Source organism: Schistocerca serialis, chromosome 5, assembly GCF_023864345.2.
Source record: "Schistocerca serialis cubense isolate TAMUIC-IGC-003099 chromosome 5, iqSchSeri2.2, whole genome shotgun sequence".
NCBI classification, from domain to species: Eukaryota; Metazoa; Arthropoda; class Insecta; order Orthoptera; family Acrididae; genus Schistocerca; species Schistocerca serialis.
The window spans coordinates 223,924,990-223,934,338 of record NC_064642.1 but is presented as its reverse complement, the minus strand read 5'-3'; the positions used below and the strand labels follow the sequence as shown (position 1 = coordinate 223,934,338).

The 9,349-nt window shown below is 44.7% G+C and overlaps 1 protein-coding gene across 1 annotated transcript in view; it reads left to right on the top strand.

Moving 5' to 3' along the window:
* The first annotated feature begins 2,484 nt into the window (after positions 1-2,484).
* The window catches only part of LOC126481098 (uncharacterized), a 1,059,355-nt gene continuing 1,052,490 nt past the window's right edge, over positions 2,485-9,349 (top strand). The window contains exon 1 of the mRNA XM_050104617.1: positions 2,485-2,614. The gene's annotated coding sequence lies outside the window, so the exon portion shown is untranslated. The remainder of the gene's footprint in view (positions 2,615-9,349) is intronic.

Genomic DNA, 9,349 nt, shown 5'->3' with positions numbered 1-9,349 from the left:
AGTACAGGATGACGGCATCACCATCAAAGCGAATGGAAACTTCATAAACAACAAGCCGGAAGTCGAAAACATTTTGAATAATCATTTTTTAAATGTTGTAGAGAAAATAGGATCTCAATGTTCATTAGAAGAAGCAAGGCAGTTAATGGAACAGGCCTTACCCACACCATTTGATACAATTGAAATTCCACCCACCTCTCCTTCTGAAATGAGGAAGATAATAAAGTCTCTCAAGAATAAAAGCTCACGTGGAATTGATGGCATTTCCGGCAGGATAATAAAAGCTTGTTCCCAACAAATAAATGGGATCCTTAGCCACAAATGTAATACCTCTTTGAAGTACGGTATTTTCCCAGATAGACTGAAGTATGCCATTGTTAAACATCTGATGTCAACATCTACCGCCCAATGTCTCTTCTGACTGCCTTATCCAAAATTCTTGAAAGAGTTATATATTGTAGAGCAGCTTTACAAGTCGCACACACCTTTACAGATCCTGCAAGGAATTGAGTATCGGTCTCGCGAAACTATCGATTCCATATTGGAATGTATGTCATAGGATCTCGACCAGCATGAGCAGTAATGTCAGGAAGCAATAAACCATCGTCTCAATAAGCCATGATCCTGCACTGTTTGATTGTGACATGTGCTGGTAGATGTTGGTCCTTTTCACACAAGGAATTATACTATCCTCTCACCAACAAACTGTAAAATTGTCCAAAGATCATGGCAACACAGCAAAGTCGGCAACGTATTTTGATGCTAGAGACATTATCAATGTATCGTTACAATCTGCAACAACGATTCGGAGAGACTGAACGAGACATGCCCTCTCTCTCAGCACAGCAGCAGCCTCGCACGGAGGTCAGTATAGAGCCGAGCGAAGAAGTACTCTGCCGTAATTCATGTCCTCGGCAGAAACAGCCAACATCATCGGTAGAACTAAAAAAATGGTTCAAATGGCTCTGAGCACTATGGGACTTAACATCTGTGGGCATCAGTCCCCTAGAACATAGAACTACTTAAACCTAACTAACCTAAGGACATCACACACATCCATGCCCGAGGCAGGACTCGAACCTGCGACCGTAGCAGTCACGCGGTTCCGGACTGAGCGCCTAGAACCGCTAGACCACCGCAGCCGGCTCGGTAGAACTAAAGACTAAATCAAGTGTCAGACGAAAATGTACTTTTGTAAATATTGAGTGCTCTACCCGATAATTAGTGCAACAAGCGATGCTTTAATAGTCTGACAGCTGTAATTTATCAACTACTCCTGTAGTAAATGATTGTATTGAGCTAAGTTACTAATTTCATTCATTCTTGTAACAAAGTGAAATTGTATTTCAGATGTTGTAGATCAGGTTGTGACTCGACGATTGTAGTTTCGTCTGATCATAACACTAACAATACTCAATTACATTTTCTGAACTAGAAATCTGCTGAATAATTTTTGGTTATCTACAGAATGTAGGTGACTCTGTATTGTTGCACTGAAATGCTAATATTTCGCATTTCCAAGCATATAGTACACTTCCTTCCAAGTTGGCGCTTATTTCGTGGTGCCTTTATGGTGCTGCAGTTTTAATGTAGTCTCTACTCTGGCTCTGTCCCATTTTTGGATAGCTCCTGTGCATCAGACACAAGTGCAGAGTACAGGAAATTGTAGCATGTACGCCAACACTGGTCCCCTGGCCTGTGGGAAAGAGGGTCACGCCTCGTCTGCTAGGCGCGGTGCGGCCGGCGCCCGGCGTGCGGTGCTGTGCGGTGCGTCCTATGACCTTTAGGGGCGCGTGCGCAGTCGATAACCCGCTGCCAGAGCAGAGCAGAAAGCTGTACCCGCACCCCGCACCCCTCCCTGCCACAACCCATCCCCCCACCCCATACCCACTGGCCGGCAAAGCGCGGCGCGGCGCGTCCGTTTTTACGACACGGCTGCCGCTCCGGTCCCTCGGGACGGACGCTCAGCGCCTCTGGTGGCGCGGCCGCAAATTACCCGCTGTCAACTCGGCGGGCTGGCCCGCTTCCCTGTCCCTATCCCTATCCCTTCTGTGTCCGGCCCTGTCCTGTCGGAGCCCAAACAAAGCTTCCGTCCCGATGCTACTGTGTGGGCGGCCGGCGCGGCCCCGATACAAAGTGCCGCAGTGGCGTGCGCACGGCACGTTTTTATTTCCTGTTTCGCCGCCGAAACGAGGCCACCCTATGCCCGCCGTCGCCTAAATCACCGTGTAGTCACACCGACGTTTCGCGTTATTATGGAAAGCGGCTGTCGGACAGACCCACCGACGTTTACACTGTACACGGACGTCGTTGCAGCACAACTAACCTGCCCATCACTTCCTCTAACAATAGGAACTCCAACAAACACACTCAGTTGCCTGTATCCCCGGAAGCTTAGGAGTCGATGATATTTACGGGCCCGGACCAAACAGCAAATTGTTACACTGAAGAATAAAGCGAACAGAATGGTCCATATCATATACCTCTGGGAGAGCCCACATTTTTCTTCCTCAATACTTCAACTACTGGACGTTTGCCTACTAAGGTGCGCATCTCTTTCTTAGCGTTCCCAGAATTCTTCGGCCTGCCGGAATATAATTTCTGGCTTTAAAAGGTATGTCTGCCGCATTTTATTCTGTCTAGATGTTCACTCAATTTTTTTCCTTTTTCCTCAGTTTTGTTTCCTTCATTAAATGTGTTCAAATTCTTCCACATGTCTTTCTTAAACCGTCTACTCTGATATAACTCTTCACAGCCCTAATAAATCTCACTTTAGTAGGCTCTTGTCACTTTTCAACAATTTTAGACGACCCAGGACTCACTTTCGTGTTGTAATGACCACTGCTTTACAAATCTATATCGCTAGTATTTTTCACCTGTTTATGAAGGAACTGTTTTTCGACATTTCCTAATTTTTGTGCTTTCTTGTCCATATTCTACTCATACTCCTATGTGACATCACAGAATCAGATACTTTATGGAGTTTTTTTATTACTGTGTTTTATGTGGGAAAGTGGCTTTGTGTAATTCGCTGAGTGCTGCAAAAAGAACCATGTTGCACAGTTACATATTCTCATTTAAGATTTTCTTTTCTTGTATCACTGATTTTCGTATAAGTTAGTTCTCCTCTATTGCGAGGTTTTGATAGGGACTATTACTATCTGTGAGGATCTCAAGAACATTCTGAATGATGTTTGTGTGTTGTTATTATTATACGTCATCATGTAAGAAAGTGGAGTGTGTACTGTTACTTTTCGAGGCTCTGAGGTGTTCAGAACATCTCGTTTTGAAATTTCTGTATGTTTGGCCTATGTAGAGAGACTGGCATGAACTACAACTTAACTCATATATTCCAGCTACGAAAAATTCTTTTGTGGAGACGTTCTAAGTGTTCAGAATTTTCTGTGCTATCTTGCTTGTGCGGACTGATATTTGTAGTCCTTGTTTCATCAGAATGTTCCCCACCCTATGAACATTTTTGTTGCTATATGTTAATGTTTGCCATGCTGTGTATTTTTTAAGTTGTTCCTGGTTCCTGTGTTTGTCATGTGTTTGTGTTCCTGGTTCTTTATTACGGACGGTAATTTATTAATTTTTTTAATTTGCTTATTTTACGTTGTTGTTCAGTTTGTTTATTATCTGGCGTATTGTGTTTTGTTCCTGTGTGTAAGTGAATTTGTCCAGTGGAGTTCTTTTAAACCTGTACAGCATTTATCACAAACACGAATGTTTGTGAATCTGTGGGTGATTCCGAACGGTTCTGAATGGCTGTACTCGCGGCTGTCGATTTCCTGAATATTCGAAAATCGTATTTCTTGATGACGCTGTGTGTGGTGATTTCTAAGAAATTGAGTTTCATGCCCGATTCTGTCTCAGTGGTGAACTGCCTTTCACACTTAACTGTGTTTATGTCACTTACAGTTGTTTAATTTCGGCGTCTGTTTCATCTGTCAAGCAGCAGATGTCGTCCACATCATGGAACCAGTTCGTCCACACAATAGGACCAGTATATGACCTTATATTGTTTTGGAACTATGACTTCACTGAATATTTTATTTTCAGTGTGGTTTAGAAATATGGTTGAAAGTAGACCATTGATGGGTGAGCCTGCTGTTAGCCTTCTTTTTGCAGATAGAACACCTTGTTATATATATATATATATATATATATATATATATATATATATATATATATATATATATACAACACATAGGACCTCCACCAGTAACATCACACCACAGTAACCCTCACGAAACATCGGTAATTTTCGCCACACCAAACAGAAGCAAAACGATGAACAATTGACAGCAAAATAAAATAGGAGCGCTCAGTGACTATGGACACGTGTGTGAGCCAGATCACTTTTGCGAAAAATATGTCTGAAGAAATTGTGAGAGAGAAATACATAGAAAAATTTGTGAAAGCAGTCTCGATCTAACTAGGCTCATTTCAGACACGACCTTCTTAGCCAGAAATACTACTTTATAATCTAGCTACTGCTTTATAATCTAACATGTTACAATTTACTGCACCTCGTACCTGTTAAAATGTGTTCCTTGTGTCGTCCTCTTACATGGATGCAATTTATGTGTTGTGTCTTCGCCAGTGGACGCAGCTGGAGCTGGCGCTCCAAGACAGTTTCCGACTGGCGCTATGGGCGGTGCTTTGAAGCACGCCTCGAACCCCAAGCGCGGCCAGATCGGCAACCTCCGCGCCGCCACCAATGATATGGACTTCCACGTTATGATAAGCATTGGCCACGAACAGCAACGTACAGTGTATGTTCAGCATTGGCCATTGACAGCTCTAGTATGGACTTCTACTGTTTCTCTTCATTGTTTGTAGTGAAGATCAGCATGTGAGACTTGGTCTACGAATGATGTTGCCTACAGTTTTCGCATAGGGACTAGTGTTTACTACAGAGATTTACAGTGTGGCGCCCATAACGGACATAGTCTTTTAACATAGTATTCAGTAATGCATGCCTTGACAGGCCATTGCTCAGTAGTACCCGCCCACAAGCACATCCAACTGCTGTACAACTTACGTACAGCAGACCAGCAAAGTGAATATGCGTGTGTGTCACTAACGTTTTTTTTTTACCGTCACAGTTCTTAGGTCCACGTCGGAGCTCCTAAACCTAATATGACGTGTGCGAGCTGTTGTACCCAGAAGACCCGTACACAGCATTACAAATTGTTTCAGACATCCCCCAGATTATCTCATAAAAACGCTGCAATAGTTCTTCGTCCGAATCAGTGGGAGAGTTGGGTGCACTTCACTTTTGAGATGACTAAACGTAGAAAAATACAGTGTGTATTAAAAAGAATCATCCGAAACTAATAAACTTATACAATGAATTTTGTTTTTTTTGAAGAACGGGAAACCCAAAAGTTTTTTTCATACCCTTTCATAAGTGTTCAATATGCCCCGCTTGAAATGCACGGCATATCACAGTGAGTTATTCAAACTGTTCCCACACTGCAATCAATCTCATACAGTCAGGCCCGGTGACCTGGGAGGCCAGTAATGTACAGCTGAATCATTTGGTCCAGTGCGATCTATCCATCATTCAGTAATCATTAGATTTAAAAATTCCTGCACTTCCAGATGCCAGTGTGGTGGTGACCCATACTGTAGGTAAATGAAGTCATTCGGATCTGTCCCAAACTGAGGGACAAGGAGGTTCTCAAGCATATCGATATATGTGCTTCCTGTAACAGTGTCCTCGGCAAAGAAAAATGGACCATACACCTTTTCCCGTGAAACTGCACAAAGCACGTTAAGTTTTAGAGAGTCTCTCTTACATTGTACGACTTAATGTGTTGTTCCGTTCCCCATATCCTCTCATTATGATGGTTCACCTTCCCATATAAATATAATTTTGTCTCGTCGTTAAACAGTAAGAGTGGAAGAAAACTGTCATCCTCCATCTTATCAAGAACGAAATTATGGAAATCCACACACTGTTGTTTTCCACCTTCACGAAGAGGTTGCAGAACCTGAATTTTGTGTGGTTTCATGTGTAAACGTCGACGCAACACACGCCAGACGAATATCGGGTGCATGCTGAGCTGTCAAGCTGCACGACGAACAGATCTCTGTGGACTCCTTGTGAAACTATGACAGGATGCGTTCGACGTCTGTGTCAGACACTCGGGGACAGCCCGGCGATTTGTATTTGCACAAACAATCTGTTTCTCGGAATTTTTCATGCCATCGTCTAATGCTCTGTGCTGTAGGATGATCCACACCATTCCTAGTACCGTCACGCTGAACAGTTATTACTGACCCGCTCTGCGCAAAACGTAGAACACAAAACGCATTTAAATCGGATGATTCTTGTTGAAACACCCTGAACTGTATCATATCAGTGCAGAATCGCCCCACGCTTGACGCAGGGATAACTGCGGGCAAACTGGAGTTAAATACGTTCAGTTTTGGCCCGTCAGCACAGATTCGAGTCTTCCTGTGGGGCCGGCCGCGGTGGTCTAGCGGTTCTAGGCGCTCGGTCCGGATCCGCGCGACTGCTACGGTCGCAGTTTCGAATCCTGACTCGGGCATGGATGTGTGTGATGTCCTTAGGTTAGTTAGGTTTAAGTAGTTCTAAGTTGTAGGGGACTGATGACCATAGATGTTAAGTCCCATAGTGCTCAGAGCCATTTGAACCATTTTTTTAACTTCCTGTGGGCATGGTAACGTCCGCAGGTGATTTGGGAGACAGACCAGTACTGGACGTACGAGTAAACGCCATCATTTATTCAACGCTTCATGATCATCCAGCAAGTGCAGTCATTCAAGTGCATATCCTTATTCACGTAATATTCCGCACTGAACAGCAGGCAATGACATGCGGCGAGCGGTGTGCTCGGGCTGTCCGGTTTGAGGGGGGAACTGAGACAGGAGGGTGTGGCCACAGTGCGGTCACCAGCGGTCAGCAGGTCTTCTTTGCTGAAGAATATCACAGCGTCCCAGCTAGTCGGCGACAGCGTTTCCCGGAGTCAATCTGTGGACTGCTGCTGAAGAACATGGGCAGCTGTTGTGGCGTTGTGTGCCCGGGCTGGGCAAACAGGCAGAGGTCCCAGCTTAGCGTCCTGTTATTAGCTGAAGAGGTAAGGCGACAGGGCCGACTGATACAGATTGGGCCCCATTTACAGCCCAGCTGGTCAAACAGTGATCAGCCGTTGATTAATACTGCTTTTCCCTGCTGACTCATCGGTAGCAGCGGTGATTATGTGTCACGTCAAAGAATCTGCAGTGTCAATATCCAGAAGCAGTGGTGGTGGCAGTAAGTTTGACCAAGCTGAGTCGATTACGTGGCGCCAGGCTGTTGGTTGGTTCATGCCCTCATGGTCTGACGACACAGTAGCTGATCACCCAATTCAGTGACCAGCTTACGCTGTCTGGTTGTGGTCACGTTGCAGTGCTTGGCTCTTACTTCTCCTTCAGGTTCTTCTACAGTTTTATCTGTTAGAGTTCTTAGAACTGAGGAGAGACTATTTCGAATACCAAGGTACAGATCCCGCTCGACGTATCCATCACAGGTCGATTAGCCTCCTTAGATCTCTTACATCAGCAGTAAAAAGTGTTGATACCTGTTGATACTTGTACTACATTATCCAACTATGGGCCTTGGGTGAAATTTCAGCCCATTAAATGGAGACTATGTCTAAAAGATTATAAACTCAGGTGACGGAAGTCATGATATACTTCTAATACTGTGTCGGAACATCTGCTACCCGGCTTAGTACAGCAGTTCGAAGTGACATGGACTCAATAAGTCTTGGGATGCCTCCTGCAGATGTATTGAGCCATGTTTGCCTCTATCGCCGTCATTAATTGCGAAAGTATTGCCAGTGTAGGATGATGTGCACGAACTAACCTCTCGATTATGTCGCATCAGTTTTCGATGAGATTTATGCCAGGCGATGTGAGTGACCGAATAATGCGCTCGATTTGTCCAGAATGTTCTCCAAACCAATCGTGAACATCTGTCGCCCGGTGACATGACATTGTTGTCTGGGAACATGAAGTCAGTGAATGGCTGCAAATGTTCTCCAAGTAGCCGGACGTAACCATTTCAAGGCAATGATAGGTTCAGTTGGACCGGAGGACCCAGTGCAGTCCAATTAAACACTGACCACGTCATTATGGAGCCACAAGCTGCCTGCACCGTACCTTGTTGAAACCTGGGTCCATGGCTTCTTGGAGTATGTTCCACACTCGAAAGCTACCATCAGCTCTTAACAACTTGAATCGGGACTCTTCTGATCTGGCCACGATTTTGAAGTCGTCTATGGTCCAACTGACACTGTCTCGATCGCAGGAGAGACGCTGCAGACGATGCCACTCGCGTCGGTTGGTCGCTGCCATAGCCCATTGACGCCAAATTTCTCCACGCTGTCCTAAATGATACATTCGTCGTACGTCCCACATTGAGTTCCGCGGTTATTTCACGTAGAGTTGCTTGTCTGTTAGCACTGGCACTCTTTAAGTAAAGGCCATTGGGCACTGCGTTGTTAGTGGTGGAAGATAATGCCTCAGATTTGGTACCCTCGGCACACTCTTGACGCTCTGAATCTCGCAATAGTGAATTCCCCAATGCTTTTCGAAATGGACTGTCCTATGCGTGTCACTCCAACTATCATTCCGCGGTCAAAGTCTGTTAATTCCCGTCGTACGGTCATAATCACGTCGGAAACGCTTTCACACGAATCGCCTGAGTACATATGACAGCTCCGCCAATACACTGCCTCTTTAACCTCGTGTACGCGGTACTACGGCTATTTGTTTATGTGCATATCGCTATCCCATGTCTTTTTGTCTACTCAGTGTACTTCACATACATTTGCACCGATTGTGACAGTGTATCATACAGATGTCAGTGGCGGCTCGAAACCTCACATCTGGGGCTTTCTCAAAAACAATTCGTTTACGGACCTGTGTTTACTGCAAAGTTATTTCTTCTGTTACCGTATATTTTACCTCCGCCAGTTCTTCATATTGACTATGATGCACTTTGTACTGAAATGGATGTATGTGTCTTTAATCATAGCTCTCGAATGCCTAGACCAATTTCAACATACGTTGCTGCACATTAGACATAATAACAGCGACACGTTATTTGCCGGACAGGGACGGAGAAACATGAAACGACTGTAGCAGTTTCGATCGAACTTGGTATGCACCTGACGGAAAACAGAAATCGTTGGGATAAGGAAAGTCCAGCACCGTTAGGTACTGGGTGAAGGTGTGAATTAGGTAGCGCGTCATCGAGAGCTAGTGTTGATGGAATTGAAAATGCTCTCTTATAACTGCCTAACACGGAAATATTAGTCATGTCGCTTGG